Source organism: Rhipicephalus sanguineus, chromosome 5 (genome assembly GCF_013339695.2).
Source record: "Rhipicephalus sanguineus isolate Rsan-2018 chromosome 5, BIME_Rsan_1.4, whole genome shotgun sequence".
Classification (NCBI taxonomy): Eukaryota; Metazoa; Arthropoda; class Arachnida; order Ixodida; family Ixodidae; genus Rhipicephalus; species Rhipicephalus sanguineus.
The window spans coordinates 157,640,537-157,661,605 of NC_051180.1; positions in this window are offsets into that span (position 1 = coordinate 157,640,537).

The window sequence follows — 21,069 nt, forward strand, 5'->3', positions numbered from 1 at the left end:
CCGGAAGTTCATGCACCATTTCAAGTAGAGGTGCTTCTGCTTTTCCGAAGACATTTTCATACTGCGTGCTTGTTGCGGTGTCTTTCAGCATTCCTTGATATACTTCAGAGTTTCCAAGGTAGCCGTTTTTTGCATTCTGGCACCACACTTTGTAACCGAAGCGAATTGGTTTTCCGCGTATGAATTGACTGCCATGACTACCATAATATTCTATCATGCTTTCGTCATAACTCAATTGACGCGCAGGCTGAAAGTGCTGCAGGAACTTTGCCTAAAGTTTCATCAGGGGGCAAAACTTTGTCAGTTTGTCGCTCAGGGTGAGGCTCGTATTGCCGGCACAGTGGAGAAACCTCATAATTTGCAGGAAACGGTTTCTTCGCATTTCGTTGTATACCATTTCATTACGCATGTCGGTTCCACTGTCCCAGTAGCACTTCTTTCTCGGCAAGCGGTTGTAACCGGAAAGAACCAGCACGCCAAGGAAACACTTGATCTCCTTTTTTTGTGACCTCAGGGTGTGGCATATTCAAAAATAAAGCATAGCTTCATGTTTGTTCTACCAAGAGATCTATGAGACTATCATCAAAAAAGAGCTCAAACAATTCTACAGGCGAAAGGTTCCTGTAAGCGGAAAAATTTGGATCTGGAAATATTGCGGTACTTTTCACAAGGTCACCGTTCTTCCACTTCATACTTGAAGGTGAATTCGCGTCAGCGCTTTCATCTCCTGCACCTGAAGGAATATTTGGTGGTTTATCGCCTTGTTGTTCATACTCTGCTTCATCTTGAATTGTGTTTATTCAAAACAAGGTTGCGAGGATGACCAGGCAAAAGAGCTGCATTGCTCAGCCTGAGGGGAACCTGGCCACCTCATACACTGGGCGGCTTCACAACGGTCAAACACACGATATACATAATGAATGGACTAACCAAAACAGAAAACCAGTAAACGTCCACGTCGGAATAAATAAACAAGGTTATTGTGGAAACGTATGAAAACAAGGGGAATAAGTTAGGCGAAGTGTTAAAGACATATAAAAAGACAAATTGGCCCATGGCAGCACAAGCAATCACATAAATACGTCGCGTAGCCTTTTTAACGACAGAGTTGATACACTGAGACCATTCTCTTTGTATAATTGATTTAGAACAGTAGGTAAACAAAACTGTAGCATTTGGTCACCGTATTCAGTTCTGTTTTTGTTAACGATCCAAGGTTCTAAATGACGAAATTTATAAAAAGAATTATGTTGCTGTAAGGATGTCAATATTGTTAAAGTGTTATCATTCTTACTTTTTTTCCATTCTATACATGCGGCAAAGCCTATATGTGTACAAATATTCAATTTTTATAGTTCTATGCTTTGTAAACAAAGGAGCAGTATGCCAAAGATATGGCACCCTGGAGACAAGGCTTATTGCTCTTTTTTGTAATACCATCAGCTTGTGAATGTTCTCAGCTGAAGTCGTCCCCCAGACTAGAATTCCGTATTGAACTAGGGAAAGAAACAGTGAATTATATAACATCATATTAATTTATGTAGGAAGATAGTTACAATGGCGACGCATAGTACCTATTGCTCTAGATAATTTACTAACTAAGTGATTCACTTGGCAATCCCACGACATAGTTTCAGAGAAATATACGCCAAGCGATTTGAAAGACGACAGTATTTCTATTTCAGGGTTATTTAATTTAATGGGGGTTAGTTGAAACTGTTTGTTACGTGGATGAAACATCACCGCCTTTGTTTTTTCTACATTAATCTTAAGACAGTTATTGTCGCCCATTTTTGTATACTTGCATGCGTCTTATTGGCTCGATCTGACATTTCAGAACCTAAGTCACCATCAAAAAACAGACTTGTATCGTCTGCGTAAATTACGCACTTAGCAGATGGATCAACATTGACTATGTCATTGATGTACAATATGAAGAGATACGGACCCAATATGCTCCCCTGTGGGACGCCTGTTCTTACAGAATTCAAGTCCGATTGGTCCCCGTCTATAGCTACGAACTGTGATCTGTGCTGAAGGTAGGACGTAATAAGAGAATGAGCTACGCCGCGAATACCATAGCGATCAAGTTTTTTAAGCAAAACATCATGACTGATAAGGTCAAAGGCCTTAGAAAAATCGAGAAAAATTCCAAGCACTGTTTTCTTTTCCTCAAATATTTGCAATATAAACTCCTTTTGGGTCATTAGGGCTAATTCAGTTGACCTGCTTTTACGAAAACCGAACTGTGCAGGACTTATGATACCAAAGGGGTCAGTAAACGAACAAAACCGCGCTAAAATCACCTTCTCTAAACCTTTCGAAAAAACAGGCAACACTGATACAGGGCGGTAATTTGAAAGATTATTCTTGTCGCCTTTTTTAGATATTACTGTCACGAGGAAAAACGCCTGTTGACAAACACAGATTAAAAATGTACTCTAGGCAAGATGCAATTATGTCTATGACGAATTTTACCGGCGCTGTTTGAATACCAAATGCATCAGTGGCTCTGCTGTTACGTAGTGACAAGAATGAAGAAATAACTTCTTGCGTTGTAACACCCCTTAGGAATAATGAGTGCTTATTAGGTGAATTAATGTACGAAAGGTCGATACGATCACATGCCTGACCAAGGGACAAAAAAAATCGTTAAAAGCATTAGCAAGATCAACCCCTTTTAGTTCATTGCCGTCTTTTATGACTGTGGTAGTTTTTTCAAGCGCAGTCCCAGTTATTGAAGCAAGTGTCGTCCAAATTTTATCAGGGCGTCCTGCAGGTGAGTTGAAGATATTAAAGTAATAGTGCTTCTTAGCAACCCTTAATTGTTTTGTGATGTAGTTCCTATATTCTTTAAATGCTTTTAATGCTTCCGGTGATTTAGTTTTTATAAATGAGCCGTACAACCTATCTCTCTTATTCAAAAGCTTAAGCAGGTGCTTATCTATCCACGGTTTGCGATATTTCTTTGCTTTAAAATTTTTACCGGGAAACATGCGTAGTATATTTCCATAAATAATTGCATAAACTTATCGTAAGCCGTATCTGCATTTCTTTCTCTATACACATCATCCCATGTGGCACTTGCGAAACGTTCTCGGAATGCATTCAATGCGTTAGTACTTACGAGCCGATAAGAGAACGCTTGACATACTTGTTTTTGTTTTTCAACTGCGGTAACAATGAATATAAACACAGGTAAGTGGTCACTAATTGCGTGTACTAAAACACCAGGTTTTACAGAAGACACATCAAAGTTAGTCAAGAACAAGTCTAATGCAGTTTCACATGTTGGCGTAACTCGCGTAGGCGACGTTATAACATTTTGACAGAGATGAATATTTAGGTGAGATTCTAATCATCTTCATCAGAATCACATCCACCAATACGACGGCCGTCTGCAAGGACGTTTTCAGCACCTGCTCTAAGCTGCCTACTACCGGGGCTGTCTATGAGGCCCCCAGAATCATTATCAGCGGAATCTTCGTCTGAGTAGATGGTAGCCTCCGGTGGCTGAATATAGATAGCCGACACATCTTCATCGTCCTCTTCGAGTATGTTGGTTATGTCTTCTAAAGTCAATATGGGCACACAATAGAGTGACGCATTAGCGCCGCGGAATTACCCCACAAGGAGCGTAAAACGAAGTAACGAAATTAAGCAAAATACGGAACCTAAAGACCCAGCGTGACCATATGGCAACGCGTAAAATAGCACTCTTTTTCACGATGAACACATCAACTTAACTCTCTCAAGTTGCCACCGTAGGTCCCTTGCTACAAGTACTCTGCAGGAACATGTATATCATGTTATATGACAAAAGAATATTATAAAGAAATCCACTTACCCGCGGGAGCGTTGCATGTCGACGCGCCGAAATGCAGAACCAGTGTTTCGCGCCTTTTTGGCGGCTTTCAAATAAACATCGAGAACTTCGGCCACCTGGTGTCGATAAGGGGCATCCTAAGCTAACGAGAGGCACGTTGCCTTGATTCTGACACGGTTTTTTAAACCCGCGTAAATTGAAACGCTTGGTGGGTATATGCGTGACCATATGGTAACGCTGGTACCTTTAAAGGCCTGAACACGCGTACGCGTTGAAGCGCGTCAGCGCGTGACTTTTTGACACGCGTCGCGCCCTCTCCCTAGGGGAGGAGTGGGCGCGCGGCTACGCGAAGCTGCGCGCCCTCTTTCCCCATAGGGAGAGAGCACGACGCCGCGTCGAAAAGTCACGCGCTGACACGCTGCAATGCGTACGTGTGCTGAGGCCTTAGGAGCTGTGCTCTAAAATTTTACCGCTGGTTTGTGCCCACGACAGAAGAAATATTGCCACCTGTAGTAATGGGTTATATGCAAAGGCAGACACAGGGCACGACAGGAAGAAGTGCGCGCGCTTTCTCTTTTGGCGAACAAGCTCAACCAACGCGTTTGGGAAGAGCCCTGTTTCTCTACGTTAAATAAACCGTGCCTGGACGTCTGAAGCGACGTGACAAGTGGTGGAGGTGCGCGTAGCCCTCACGAATGTTGTAGACCCCTCCTGGAAGTCGCACCACAAGCCCAGTGCCAGTCAATACTCCCGTGCATCGGGCCCGCCGCAGGATCAGGGGATTACCTCCCGAAGCCGAAGCGGACTCTACGGTGCGTACCTCTTCGAGCGGTATGACCAGCACTTCCGTTCAAACCACCCCAAGCGGTACGGAAAGCACGATGGTGAATCGCTACACACTTTTAGAGCCCACAAGTTCCGACGCCATTCCATGGCACCGTGCTCCAAGACGTCGAAGACTGGTTGGTCGACTTCGAGCGCGTGGCTGCCTTGAACGCGTGAGACGACGCAGCGAAACTACGACGTGTGTACTTCTGCTTGGAGGACGGAACACGTACATGGTACCAGAACCGCGAGGAACAGCTGATGTCGTGGCGCGAATTCTGCCATCGGCTGCTAGACACCTACACCAGTGTTGATCGCCACGAACGAGCGGAACGAGCGATACAGGCCCGCATCCAGGTGCCCAATGAAACTGTGACGACCTAAGTCGAAGATATGACGCACCTGTTCAGCCGAGCTGATCCAAGAATGGCGGAGGAGAAGAAGTTGCGGCATCAGATGCGAGGAGTCAAGGAGCAGCTTTTCGCTGGTCTTGTACGGAGCCCTCCGAAGACGGTCGCCGAGTTCTTATCTGAGGCCGTCACAATGGAAAAGATGGTTCAGCATCGGTCCACCCTGTATGAGCATCAAGTAAACAGTACGTCCGATGCTCAGGTTTTCACGGCTATCGGGAGCAACACACGAGTATCTGCGAGACCTCATTCGCTCTGTAGTACGCGAGGAGCTGCAAAAGGCTGCCGCACCACCCCTACCTACGGTGAGCTCCATTACTAGCATCATAAAAGACGAGTTACACCAAGCCCTCCGGGATCCTGTGACTCTCGATAACACCACGGCAGTGCCGACTGAATGTCGCCGTGCGACCTACGCGGAAGCCTTGAAGCGCCCTGCTTCCTCTCCCCCGCTATTCGCACATGCACCTCCCAAGGTTTCCCTCCAGTCGGCGCAGCAGCTACAGTACTGCGAAGATACACGTACATCGCCACCTTTCGTTTACGCCGGTCCTGTTGCACATCGTTCGGAACAACCAGTACATTACATCGACGTTAGACGCCCGTCCCCTCGGAAATCCGTTGTTTGGCGCACTCCAGATCACCGGCCTCTGCGCTTCCACTGCGGTGAAGCAGATCATTTGTACCGCCAGTGCCCATACCGGCGCCTTGGACTGTGGGGCTTTTCTGCATATTCGTCGCCTCCCCGATATGGCCAGCGACCCCGGGACATTGAGGACTACCTGACTCAGCAGCGCGTGCCACCGCCTGCCGGGCGGCAGTCGCACTCACCGTCGCCGAGGCGATTTTCATCTCCGCCCCAGCGATATGCTGGCGCTCGCTCCCCCAGTCCCTGCCGGGAAAACTAACTAAAGCGACGTTTGGAGGTGAGGTCGCTGGCAGTCGACATGCTGAAGACCTCCGATCGACGCAAACAAGAAAGGGTGCAGATATGATTGATCGGGGTGGCCGGCCTTCTCTCGATATACCGGTGCTGATTGACGGTTATGCGGTTAGTGGATACCGGGGCTGACTATTCGATATTAGGCGGAAAAATGGCCACACTTCTGAAGAAGGTAATCACGCCCTTGCATGGCTCGCAGATTCGAACGGCTGGTGGCCACGTCGTCACTCCGCTGGGAACCTACACGAGTAGAGTTTGGATTTGCGGTTCTACCTTCGTAGCAAGTTGCCTTGTGCTACGTGAATGTTCCCGCGACGTCATTCTTGGTGTCGACTTCCTGCAGGAGTATGGGGCTGTTATTGATCTCCAAGAGTGTTGTATCACCTTCTCACTCGACCGAGCAATCTACGGGCAGGATGATCAACGGCGTGCCGACGTTCTTCGTGTTTCTGCCGACAGTGTAACGCTCCCGCCACGAGCCAGTGTCATAGTCGACGCCACATGCTGTGGATTACGAAATGGTGAAGCGCTCGCAGAAAGTAACCTCGAACACCTGCTTACAAAAGGTGTTTGTGTGGCTCGGAGTATCATACGGTTTCGTAATGGCCGATCTCAACTGCTTGTTACGAATTTCAGTAACGAACATCGACACCTTTTGCGCGGCACTTCGTTAGCGTTTGCAGACGAAATAGCAAACGTTCGGAACTGCTTCACATCTGAGGCAGTCGAGCCAGCAGATACGTCACTGGCCAATATCGATATAAATTCTGACCTGTTGTCCGATTATCAGACAGCACTGCGGAGGCTCTTGCTTGAATTCAAGTCATGCTTCGCCAGTTCTTGCGCCAGAGCGCCAGACTTCCATCACTAGGCACAGGATAATTACTTACGACGACGCACGCCCGACACACCAGCAACCTTACCGCGTGTCAACAAAAGAACGCGAAGCGATTCGAACGCAAGTCCGAGAAATGCTTGAGGACGGCATCATCGAACCTTCCAACAGCGCGTGGTCATCTTTGGTCGTCCTAGTCAAAAAGAAAGACGGAACGCTACGTTTTTGCGTCGGCTACCGGAAGCTGAACAACGTGACTAAAAAAGACATTTACCCGCTGCCACGTATCGACGACTCATTAGAGAGGCTACGCCGTGCCCAGTATTTTTCCTCCCTGGATTTAAAAAGCGGGTATTGGCAGATCGAGGTAGACGAGAGGGACCGCGAGAAAACGGCATTTGTGACCCCCGACGGCCTCTATGAATTTCGAGTACTTCCTGTCGGTTTGTGTTCAGCACCGGCAACTTTCCAGCGAATGATGGACACTGTACTCTCTGGACTGAAGTGGCGGACTTGTCTCGTGTACCTCGATGATGCAGTCGTCTTTTCTGAAGCGTTCGAGCAACATCTCCACCGCCTGCGAAGTGTCCTAGAGGCTATTTGATGGGCAGATCTCACACTCAAACCAAAAAAGTGTCACTTTGCTTATGAAGAGCTCAAGTTCCTCGGCCATGTAGTGAGCGCCAGAGGAGTCCGAAGCGATCCTGACAAGCTTACCGCTGTAGCAACATTTCCGGCTCCTACCGACAAGAAGGCTGTCCGGCGCTTCCTGGGCTTGTGCGCCTATTATCGACAATTTTTAAAGGCTTTTCCAAGATAGCGGAACCCTTGATACGCCTAACAAGAGACGACATGCCATTTGTTTGGGATAACGAGCAACAGGCTGCTTTTGCCGAACTACGACAGCGCATGCAGTCAGCACCCGTTCTTGCACAGTTTTACGATGATGCTGACACCGAGGTGCATACTGACGCCAGTGACATCGGCCTGGGCGCAGTGCTCGTCCAGCATCAACACGGTGAGGAAAGAGTAATATCCTATGCCAGCTGCTCCCTGTCCAGTGCCGAGGCGAATTACTCGACCACAGAGAAAGAATGCCTCGCAGTCGTATGGGCGATTACCAAGTTTCGCCCTTACATCTATGGTCTTCCATTCAAAGTGGTGACAGACCACCATGCCCTGTGCTGGTTGGCAAACATACGTGATCCCTCAGGACGACTGGCCCGGTGGAGCTTGCGCCTACAGGAATTTGATGTAACCATCGTCTATAAGTCTGGCCGGAAGCACGAAGACGCTGATACACTGTCGCGTGCACCCATTCATCTCGTCGACCAACAAGCAGAGGATGATGACCGTTTCCTGGGCGCCCTTAGCTCATCGGACTTGAGCAGACGGCAGCGAGACGATGAAGAAATTCGACCGGTCATCGATTATTTAGAGGGTTGTAGCGCAGTTATACCCCGCCATCTATCCCGCGTGTTGACATCATTCTGCATCCGAGACAATGTCCTGTACAAGAAAAACACTCGTTCTACGAGCCGCGCTTACCTCCTCGTGGTTCCGAGGGACATGCGGGACAACGTCCTCTTCGCTTGTCATGAGGAGCCCACATGTGGCCACCTAGGCTACTCGCGAGTAGGCGAGACTTACTATTGGCCCGGGCTTTCGGCAAGCGTCAAGCAGTACGTCCAAGGCTGTCGTGAATGCCTGCGCCGGAAGACATCATCCCGTAAGCCGGCTGGACTACTTCAACCAATTGACCCTCCTCATAAGCCATTTGACCAAGTCGGCATGGACCTTCTCGGCCCTTTTCCTCTGTCTACCGACGGCAACAAATGGGTGATTGTCGCAACTGACTATCTGACACGGTATGCCGAGACAGAGGTGGTCCCACGAGCCGCGGCTTCCGAGGTAGCACAGTTCTTCATGTGCCGCGTCGTACTGCGTCACGGGGCTCCCTCTGCAGTCATAACCGATAGAGGCACAGTGTTCACTGCGCAGCTGATGGATGAAGTTTTTCGATTAAGCAACACTAAACATCGAAAGACGACTGCCTACCATCCGCAGAGCAACGGACTTACCGAGCGGTTAAATAAGACCGTCACAGATATGATCTCCGTGTACATCGACGTCAAACACAAAACATGGAATCGGATTTTACCTTACGTGACGCTCGCTTATAACACCGCCGTGCAAGAGACAACGCGATTCACACCATTTCGCCTTCTCTACGGCCGCGAGGTTCAGACAATGTTGAACGCTATGCTTCCTTGCCAAGACGCTGATCAGTTAACAACTTTCGCCGAAGAATTTGCAGAGCGTGCAGAGGAAGCGCGCCAGCTCGCGCGGCTGCACATCGGTCTGCAGCAACAGGCAGATGCACGACGCTACAACGTCCGCCACAGAGGCGTATCCTACAGTCCAGGAGACAACGTTTGGGTTGGGCCCCTGTTCGTCGCCGTGGCCTCTCCGAAAAGTTCCTGAGCAATTACTTCGGTCCGTATAAGGTGTTACGCCGCGTGAGCGACGTAAACTACGAAGTGGTTCCGGAGACTGCGTCGTCAACTGGAAAGCAACGAAGACAACCGAGCTCCGACATAGTTCATGTCGTGCGCATGAAGCCTTATTTTGCGCGTTCATTATTTTCCTAGCGTTCATTATTTTGTTTCCTTTATTTGTGCCACTAGCACCGCCTCACCTTTCATTGACTGTGCGCGCGTAACATTTCACCATTGTCCATTCGCCTTGTGTAAGCTGCTTCGTTTCTTTTTCTTGCAACTACCTTGCAGCATCGAGCCGATGCTCTTTTTCGCGGAGGAGGGAATAATGCCACCTGTAGTAATGGGTTATATGCAAAGGCAGAGACACAGGCCATGAAAGGAAGAAGTGTCCCTTTTGGCGAACAAGCTCAACCGACGCGTTTGGCAAGAGCCCTGCTACTCTACGTCAAATAAACCCTGCCTGGAACTATGAAGCGACGTGACAATATTATGCAGCACATATATTAGCATTTTGATGACGCCCGACATTATGACAACGTTGAGGGTCTAGGCTGGAGCAGCTTGAAATAATTTTTTCAATGTATTTGGGTGGTTGAACAAGATGTGCAATCGTCTGCGGGAATTTCTTACAAAGGAGACATATGGGGCTGTACTCGTTACTACTTATTCCACATAGGCATTTATAAGATTCTTGCACAGAGATGAAAACTACTTCTTACTCGCCGATTCAACAGTGAGCCAATATAGTCATTGTCTGGAGCCTTGCGGATTTCAGCAGGCACAAATAACATGTTAGATGTTCGTACTGCACTTTCGGGCCTAGAAAAAATCACACCATCTCCCGCTAAAGGGAACCATAAGGCGATGCGAAGCAGTGCTTCAGCATGTAGAGCCCGCGTTTCAGAGGCGGAGGGGTGAGAGGGAAAAGTGGAGAGCGGAAGTAGAAAGGGGGATGGCAGACGGGCTGTTGAGAGGGGGAAAGAGAAGAGGAGAGGGGAAGTTAGGAGCGGGAGGGGAGAGCGGCAGTGGAGTGTGGGAGGAGGAAAGGGGAGGGCATGAGGATGGGAGAGGGGGAGGGGAAAGGGCAGGGGAGATGAGGAGCGGGGAAGTGGAGAGGGTTTGCGCATGCGCAGTAAGCGCGGTCACGCCGCACACCACCACCGGATTGAACTCCGCTATAAGATGCTTCACATCCAAAATATCGGAGGACTGCAATGGCTGTGGCCAGAGCAGCATCACATGTTGCTCACGCTGAGACTTCATCAACGCCCCTACGTGCCGATGCTTCATGTTCACAGGAATCGTTTACTTAGTCCATGCTGCTTCCCTCTATTGCAAGCACAGATACGCATATGCCACTTTCTCTGATAAAGGCAGTTGTGGTGCTGCGAAGGCTTCCGTGTTTGCTCTATACCTGCCATCTCTTCAAATATTGGCCACGGTGCATATAGCGGCCTACGTTGCCCGTGTAACGGTGCAAAACCTTGGAGGACGCTTGAGCTTCGCCTTCAAGAGTAGAATGCGATAGCGTAATCCCTCCCGTGCACATCGCCTTCTGAATTGCTAGCCTCCCTAAGGTTCTCAGTGCATGTCTCAACCGTGCCGTAAAAAAACGAACGACTGTGCTCGTAACTATTCTAAAAACACAGGGCGTGCAAACACGGACACAAGAAAGAAGTCAGGACACCACAAACGGCGTTTGTGGTGTCCTGACTTCTTTCTTGTGTCCGTGTTTGCACACCCTGTCTTTTTAGAATGAATACTTACCAATTAGCTCAGCTCTCTGTTATTCTGTGCTCGTAACATTGGCCTTTTCAAGCTATCCTAGAATGCCTACAGCAAATACATTTGTTAAGTACCCACTACGCCATAATTATTCCTTTTGCTAAGCAGCGAAGGGCCTACTACGGATCCGTAAGGCAACACGCGATCCTACGCAGTTGTTCACTTTGTTGATTTTTTTGCTGCTGATGATGATTAAATATGTCTGAACGCTTTGTTATGGGTGGGCGTCTAAAACACCCACTTTTCGCGCAACTGACATGTTTTGACGCCCGGCGCGGTTCTACGCTTCTGCCAAGCAATATCACATCGGTTACATTCGTCCAATACATAACATTCATACAGTATTTTTTTTCGAAGCAGTTTCAAGCAATATCGTGACTATATGGTAGAACACCTGCGTGCAAAACGCGTTTATGCTGCAACGCGGCTCGAGAGCTTGGAACTGCGGCACCTTCTCGGCCCGTGGTAAGACAGCGGTTGCGCGATGCGCAACACCAAAGCGCTGTTGGTGTTCTTGAGGAACACTGGACTAAACCAAAGTTTGTGAATGACTCTTTTGTGTATGTGACTTTATGCGTATGTGACTGTACGTACTGTGTGTGTGTATGTGATTCATTGTATATGTCATAGTCATCCCCCGACACCCGGAGTAGCCAGCCAGGCGACAAACCAGGCTAACCTCTCCGGGATTTTCATTAAATAATATTATCTCTCTCTCTACCTGCGTGCTACGCAGACTGCCAAGGTTCAATTCTCACTTGGACCTAAGATTTTTTTACTTATTTATTTGCATCGTTTTCGATTTTTCGGTCACAGACAAGATGATTATTTTTCTCTCACAACCAACGACACCAACATGGACGCCGACAGCGGAATTTCTGCGAAACGAGCTCTTTAACACATTGCGTCAAAATTCAACTGTGAAAAATCCCCTTCTCTGTGTTCGAAGTCCGCCAGCAACCAGCCACTCCTACATCTGACATGTCACCAGAATCGAAACGGTGTGTTGTGTTCATCTGACCAGCTTCATTTTTTTGGATACTTTGCTAGATATTGCAGACAGTGCCCTCAAAGACAACCATCTAGCCAAAGCCACTCAGTACCTTTACAGAGTGCACAATTGCAGCTCTCTGTGCATTAAGGTTCCTTAAGTGCCAGAGTGATGGCACCTGTGACCACAAGGTGCGATTCATGAACGTCATATCGATTTACATCCTCAGGCCACTCCTCTCGAACTATGCGTGTAACGTGACTGACAGGTAGATAATAATATTATCTGGGGTTTAACGTCCCAAAACCACCATATGATTATGAGAGACGCCGTAGTGGAGGGCTCCGGAAATTTCGACCACCTGGGGTTCTTTAACGTGCACCTAAATCTAAGTACACGGGCCTCAAACATTTTCGCCTCCATCGAAAATGCAGCCGCCACGGCCGGGATTCGATCCCGCGACCTTCGGGTCAGCAGCCGAGTGCCATAACCGCTAGACCACCGTGGCGGGGCAACTGACAGGTAGAATGTCTCCAAATATTTGGCCTAGAAGCTATCTTCAAGGAGGTGCGTAACACTTTCAGACAGGTTGTTTCCTTGCGCAATAAATGTGATATTTATTTTCCCAGCAAAGGTTTTCACTGTAAGTCATTTTACGTTAGGCTGTGAAAAACACTGGTTTCTTGTGGAATTTATGATCTCTTCTCTTCTCAGCAAAGCTTTCTATCATACGCTAAATATGCATGGGTGTCTAAAATGCATGGGTGTCTAAATGCATGGGTGCATGCAATGCATGGGTGTCTAAAGCAGGCCAATATACGTGAGACTGTGAAAAAGTTGCTCTTTTCCAACAAAGGATGTTCTTTCTTGTCACCTAGTGCTTTACGCCTAAGCAGTAGGTTGAACCGTGAACAGAGAAACAACGCGCAGTTTTTCGCTTCATGGTGGCTTCATATTTCCCGAGATATTTTGAACAGGGACTACAAGTTTCTATAATTGGATATGATTTATAGTGGAAGGCAAAGAAAAACAGATTTTGAATTGCGTTTTGTATAAACTTGTTCCGCGGCCGAGCACAAAGTCACTCCAGGTTTTGCGAAGTTTGATTGCTTTAGATTTTGTTGCGAGCGAGTTCAAGAGTTTAGCAGGCGAGCAGGCCTTCCTTGTACCGATTGTTGCCAGCATCTCAAAAAACCGGAAAATCAGGAAACTCGGAAAATCGCGCAACGAAACTTGCAACCGTGCCCGCGCGAGGGTTGCGCGGGCAACGACCGAAAGACCCGAGAAAGCTTGTTTGGGGGGGCGTCGCCTGCCGGTGAGCGGTAGTGTGCCTCGATATGTGCGCCCCCAAAACGCGCATCAAGGCACCCAATTGAGCGGTTGCACTCGCGCCGACCGCGGTGCCTATTGTTCCGCTCCGCGTCCGCCAGGCACTGGTAAGGTCATGTCTTGGTAATGTAGGACCGAGAAATCTGTTTGAATACGAAAAGGTGCTACAATAAGAAAAATAATGTTCATTTACAAACGACGGAAATAATCGTAAATATCTGTTTCATTTTAAAACAAAAATAATCTCGAATGAATCAGTTTGATACGGCAGTTTTTATGCCGCCCTTGGTGTTGTTTCTTTTTTTCCTATTTTTGTCAATTGCTTGCAACAGCTTGAAAAGCGGAAACTTTGTACGGTCAGTATATATGGCTGTGCGCAGAGGCAGCCATTCTGTAGATGTCTGCTGCTTTGCGCTAGCCATGCACGGTGATGCATTGTCTCAGAAACAGATGTCCGCGGGACGCCGCAACAGAAAACTTGCTTTTAAAGAAATGCGCCTTTGTTATTCAGAAGCTCCTGTTTCTACGAAACCAGCAGGCTGCAGCAGAAACAATAGACGCGTTTTCTATAAATAAAACTATTTTCCCGAGTTTCTTATTCGCACAGAATAGAGAAGTTCAGCATGCGTATTAATAACATCTGGACAGCGCAACGTCACGCGGTACACCTTCTTATAAATATTTACTACACGAAAAGTATCCTTGGGACTCGTATCCTCTTCCACGCGGGTGATTCTTTCACGAACACATGATGGCGCCAAGAAGCTCCCAGGCAGACCTGTTAGCCAGTATTCCATAATGAGACGTACCCGTGTAAGCCGAGCTGATCAAAATAAAAGCAAGAATATTTGCGTGCGAAGGTCAACTTCGAAACATTAGCAAAATGTATATCCCTGGGGGCTTGCCCATTTTGATTGTTAACGTCACTAATGAACAAGACCTAAGAAAAGTAACCTTTTCTTCGCAACGTTAGTAACCCTTCTTAAATAGTAATAACAAACGTGTGTGTGCTGACTTGCCAACAAGAAATCGTGCCGTGGCATTGAAACACTCAAGCGTGTCAGATATTAGTTTGCTGGAACGCAGCGTCCACCATCATGCCGAACGCCTATGAACAGCAAAATGCTACCTGTACACGATACCTCTTGGCATGACTGCCGCTTTTACAGCTAAGCCGTAGATGGCTAGGCGAAACCGAAAATCGTCCGTCCTTTCTACGCCACAACTCCTAGCGCGTATGTGCCATAGAAGTAAGGCAAGCCTTACTACTCACCACTGGCCCGCTGAAATTTAAGAAGTCGTTCGCGGGTAGAAAACGTACGTGCCACAGAAATTTGGCAAATCCCACTACTCACTCCTGGTACACTAAAATGACGGAAACACACCGGCGGCGAACGGCAACTAAGATTTCTGGGCAACAGAACCAATCGTTGAGAATGTATTTAGTGAGCCACTAGGATAAGCCTATTCATTAATACCGGGGCCTCACGCTTCATCTTTGATGTTTAAACATCTGTACGGAGTGCTTGTGGGATGAATTAGTGTCGTCGCACTCACGAAGGAAAGGCTAGTGATAGCTTAACTCGTTTGAATATCCTTTCAGCAATAGCCATCGCGAAAGGCAGAATAAAATAATCTGAGCAAGCTAAACATCAGTCAACTCAACCGACGTCTTGCATACACTTTTCTCGCCTTTGAATACGCTTCGCTCGCCATCACTAAACCAAAATTACTGAGCAATGCACGCGCCTGCTTAACGTTTTCGGCCCCTACAATTTTTGATGATGCTCATTCAAACATTTTGGGCGTTTATGCGACATGACATCTAAAATTACTTTGCGAACTAAATTAAAAGAGCTCATGTTTGATAAGGACATACTTTGATGAAAAAATTTTCTAGACAAAGTAAAAAATACCAAAGTATCTCTGACAATAGCCCAAACTGCAAGCTAACTTTACCCAGTCTGATAACTGAAAAACAGCACTATGGCATGTCAGCATCAGCGTGACCCTGCGGACATGTGTTAGTATAACACACCGAAAACTCTTAACAGCTCTGCAAAATGCTGGGGCACAGAGTTTTGAACACCTTTGAAGTAGTTCAGCAAAGACGTGGAGATCCATACGTTGTAATTTAAAGCTGATGTCGCTGCTTCACCGAGAGAGAGAGAGAAACATTTTATTTATGCAGGCCTAAAGGATCGTCCTCGTTGGTGGGAGCCCTTAGTTCGGGGTCCCATTGGCTCGCGCCGCACCACGTGCCCGCTGGAGCAGCGACGCTGCTCCAGCGGATCTGAGCTAGTCAGCGCAGTCTCCCAGGAGGAATGTGAGGATGAAGAGACGAACTGCATGTGCATCAATTGATATACGTTCAATTTGAATCAATTATATTTTTAAATTTCAAGTATTTGTTAGCGAACCAAAGCTACTTTGGCCGTTTCTCTTAATGTATCTCTCTGTCTCTACCTAGCTGCCTCTATATGCGTGCTCTCGTGATTAATTTGCATAGGAGGACATCAGTGTACGGTGAAAAAAGGCACGGTATTGCCGCAGTGGCGAAGGTATGAATGCGATAGCAACAAATTTGAATGTAACGCGAAGAACGGAAATCAGCTCGTCATTTCTAGCGCGTCGTCCAAGCGCAAAGTAAGCAAGAAAAGAACACACAAAGGACGAGCGCGAAGTATCAAGTGTCACAGCTCGACACTTAAAGCGCGGTGCTCAAACATAAAGAGCGACTCACGAAACCAGCGCACGCGTATACACAGGATGAGCGCGACTTAGAGCTGTCACAGTTGTGATTCCTTTATGTTTCAACAGCGCGCTCCTTTCGCAAACGCGGCTGCTGCAGTGAACGAAGTGACCTTCATACGCTCTGTAACATCAGCGGCGACATCGCGGTGAAAGCACAAGGCATATAAACCACCCCCCCACCTCACGAATAAGCGCGCATGCAGGTGACCGCCATGTAGGGCAAAGTGCACCTGGCGTGGTAGGAGACGTGCACGCATCGCAAAGAGTGGGGCGACGACCAATAAAGCGTGCCCCTAGTGCCCTTCGCGCCATATCGCTGGTAACCAAAAAAAGCCCGCTGAAGTAAATGGTGTATATAAATAGCTCACTGTTAGCATGCTGAAAGACATACGCCTAGTGGCCTAGATGTCTAACGCCGCGCACTGCGGAGCGAGCGGTCGCTTGCTCGGTTTCGCTCTTCCGAAAAACATTTTCTGAATTATTTTGCTTTGTGGCTTCTATATATATATATATATATATATATATATATATATATATATATACTTTATACATGCGCATGCATATGCGGGACATGACGGCGACGGCAAAAACCAGTCGAGAGTGTCCATATATTTGCTATCGCACTTAAAAGGTGACACGCTATTTATCAACAATGTGACGTGCTCTTGCGCACGTCACGATACCCTTTCCCTCACGAAACACGGCCCGCAAAACACGACCCGTAGAATGCGGGTGGCGCCTCAAGCGATTCTCAGTATATATCAACCCGAGAAAGGTGAGAAGAAACTTGGAAAGTGTTGACGTGATAACGTTAAGGAGCCCGTGACTCAGAAAATTAGGTGCAGGCGTCGGCGGCGTTGTCGGTGAGCGCACAATCCTGATAGACTCTATGAGTAAAAATCGCGTTTCGAGCCGTAATCGAACCCAGACATCCTGAGTGGCAGTAGAGTATATTGGACTACAGCACCGCGCCAGTGCTTGAAACCGCTTCGGAAAAAGACTGCACAGGCGTGCTGTCGGCGCAACGTCATTTGTGGTTGCAGTGTTGGCTATCGGTATTTGTAACAGTGTGTAGTGAGCGACGGACACGTGAGAGACGTGAAGGCGGCTAGCGTGGCCGTGCCGTTCTCGCTACTTTATTAGAAGGCCATTGTAGAAGCAGAGCGGCAGCGGCTGCCGGCGTCCAGCCCCCAGGAGCGTCCGGGTCACCAATTGTAGCGAGAGAGAGTAGTCGTGAGATACGTGACGGCGGCCAACGTGGCCGTGTCGATCTCGCTACTTTTGGTGACCCGGACGCTCCTGGGGGCTGGACGCCGGCAGCCGCTGCCGCTCTGCTTCTACCATGGCCTTCTAATAAAGCAGCGAGAACGGCACGGCCACGCTAGACGCCTTCACGTCTCTCACGTCTCCGTCGTTCGCTACAATTGGTGACCCGGAGAACACGCCCTTCGCCGAGCGGCCCGCTGCCATGCTTCCGCGACTCTGCCCTCCAGTTCCGCCGTTTCACTCGGCCTACCCCCGAACGTGGTTTATGCAGCTCGACGCCACCATCGCGGTGAATGGCGTCACCGCCCAGCCACTCATGCACGACATCCTTCTTGACGCCCTCCCAGCTGAGCTGCGTCATCTGTTCGCCGCGTCGTCCTCCAGCCCGCAGCCATATGACGAGCTCTGCTCTGCGGTGCTGGCCCGCTACGGCGAGACGTACCGCCCGCTACCGGGGACCCGTGAGTTCCGGGTTTCCCCTCCGCCATCGCGAGCGGTACCAACCGGCCCGCAGCCCTCCCACGACCGCGACTTACCTTCCCCGGCTACGTCTCTTTCCACCTCTCGTCCGGGCACCAGCGCAGTGGTTCCCGCGCCTGACGACCCGCCCGACGATGTTCAGGATCCCACGCCCGAGGTTCCCGCGCCCGACGACGTTGCTGCTGCCATCGACCAGTCCGCCACGAGGCACGTTTCTTCGACGCCTTTGGCCGAAGGTACATCAGGCATGCCCGGCATCCGCCCGCCGTCCCTGTCCTCGCCGGCTCTCGACACGTCCCTGACCTCAGCTTCCACGCTGGCTACCTTGCCGCACGACCTGGAAGCTGACACGGACAGCCTCTTGCCCGCTGTTCGCCCCTCGCTCGCGGTGGTTTCGCCGTCGACGGTATCCGAGCACGACTTTTCACCGACTTCCAAGCTCTGCGCCTCTTGCCAGCAGCGACCAGCGTCGCCCTCGACGTCTACCGCAGCAGAAGTTCGTGCCCCTTACCAACTCCGGCCGCACTTGCAGGAAGCTGCCACTATGACGGAAGCGCCTGAGGACGACATGCCTGCTGGTTCATCGAAGGCAGCACAGCAAGCAAATGTCACGCCTGCCACGACGGCAGACGTGCAGCGTCCCGACCTGCGCACGGGCCCTTATTTGTCGTCTACCATAGATGCTTCACCGAGCGCAGGTGCACCGTCAGAACCTGCAGAGACTACGCCTGCTCGGTTGCACCACGGGTTTCCTCCGGAGCTCTTGACGCAGGACACCGCCCACCCAACGTTTGAGCGCCATCCAGGCGCGCTGATCACAGCGCCAACGATGACCAGGCGCACTACAGGCGTATCTCGCACAATGCTACGACGTTTTGGATGTCTTACGACACGACCTGGCAGCACCTGTAGAGGGCCGCATTCGCGCCGGCGCCTGCAATGTCCCCCAGCGCAATCATCGCAATTCCTTCGCAAGCTGCCGCCTCAAGCTCACGCCGACGGTGGACGACGGCGTTTCTTCTCGCGCCGAAGACAACGTGCACGGAGTGCGCGCAGTGGTTCCCTTCGCCGATATTGCCGGTTCAGCGTCTGTCATCGCGCCCAGCCATTTTTCTTGGTTCGGCTCCGACGTGTACTGCCGCGGGTGCTCCCAGAGCCGCCCGCCAGAGACGCACTGGTCTCCGATGGTCATCTCACGTTGACAATCTGGACTGCCCACGGACACTATCGTTTCGCGACATGAACATTCTTGTATATACGCCCCCATACTTTTTCATTCCGGGCTCATTTCTGCGGGGGGAGTAATCTGTAGCGTCATCATCATCGCCATTCATCATCATCCTCATTTTTCCAACCACCGCGCCGCGTCTCTCGCGCAGCTCATGCTCAGAGCTCGAGGCGCGAGCAGTTAAGAACGTGCTCACGCTCCTGGAGGCTGGACGCCGGCAGCCGCTGCCGCTCTGCTTGTACTAGGGCCTTCTAATAAAGTACCGAGAACGGCACGGACACGTCGGCCGCCGAACGTCTTTCTCACTCGCTGCAAGTGTAATTGCTGCGTAATGCAAATGTGTTATCAATTGACAGCAGTAAGCGTATCTCGAGGTGCTAACTCGAGCAATAGCAAACTGCAGATTGCCGTGACGTCACCGCAGTAGCATGTGAAAGCGGTGTAAGTTTTATCATATAGCGTTTTACAGCGAAAGCTGTTATGAGATAATTTCTACAGCCGTTTCCGGCGCCGCAGTTGTCCGCCGCCGCCGCCGCCGGTGTCCGTAACCACTATCACTCGAAATCTCGAAATAACAAAAAAATTCCAGGATGGAACGATGTTCGAACCTGGGCCCTCTGCGTGGTAGCCCAGTATTCAACCTCTGAGCCATGCCGGTGCTTGAAACTGCTTTGCAAAAAGACCCTATACAGGCTTCATGTCGGGAAGGAACCCCATTAACATATGGAATATAGCGTGGTAGAAGAGTAAAATAAGCACCAAGCGTCGCACAACGCGAATTTTGTAACCAGGCGTCGCACAATGCGAATTGCGCATCGTCATCAGGCGCAGCATCAAGAAAGTGCGCATAATGCCTTACATGCGTTTAGCAGGTACCACGGCTCTCCGTAGAATGACGAAAAATGGCATAGTGCCTGCTTCCCTGCTTCTCAAAATTACAATGGTTTATAGCGTAGTGGGTACGTCGCCAGTGCATTTGTATTGGTCGCCAAGGAAGCCCATAAGCACATGATCCATTTCCTCGGGGTATCTATAAGGTTCTTCGCCCCCCCCCCCCTCTCTCCCACGTCAAAGTATGTTATACAGCATGGCGGGAGAGGGAAATAGCGACCGGGCGTCACCCAATGCAAATTACATAACTGGTGGGCCGTTTAAAGCTTCCAACCCATTACAAAGGGCTGGGCCATTATTCTCCATCGTCATTCGTCGTCGCTTCAACAAAGTGCACTTAATGCTTTACAGACGTGTAGCTGGTGCCTCGCTTCTCCGCAGAATGACGAATATTGGCTTAGTAGATGATTCCCAATTTCACAAAAATTGTGATTTATGGCGTAGTGGTTACCATGCTTGTGTACTTGTATTAGTAGCCCCAAGAGAGCATACAACGGGCTCTAGAAACGCCGCTCTTCTAGCTTTCGCTGTGACTGTGCTGCGTTTTCAGCGCAGGCCTGGCGTTTTTTTAGCCGTTCTGCAACAATTTCGCAGGTCATGGATCATGCAAGAAAAAACGCGAGGCCTACGCAGAGGACGCAGCACAAGCAAAGCGAAAGATGAAAGAGCGGCTGTTCTGTAGAGTCGGTTGTAAACTCTTTTGGGGCGATTAGTGCAAGTGCAGTTGCACGTTGCCCACTACGTCATAAATGATGATATTTTTGCGAAGTAGGGAAATACCCGAGATGCCACTATTCATTATTCTGCGCAGAAGCTAGGTACCCGCTACACATATATACGACATATGCCAACTTAGTTATTGTAGTGGCTGAAGATAATGAAGAATTATGGCTGAGCCATTTGGTAATGGTTGGGAAGTTTTAACGCACCCACTCCTTATTCAAATCGCATTGTGTGAGGTCTGGATGCTTTAGAGCGCAACTCTTAGGCGCCACTTCCTGCGTT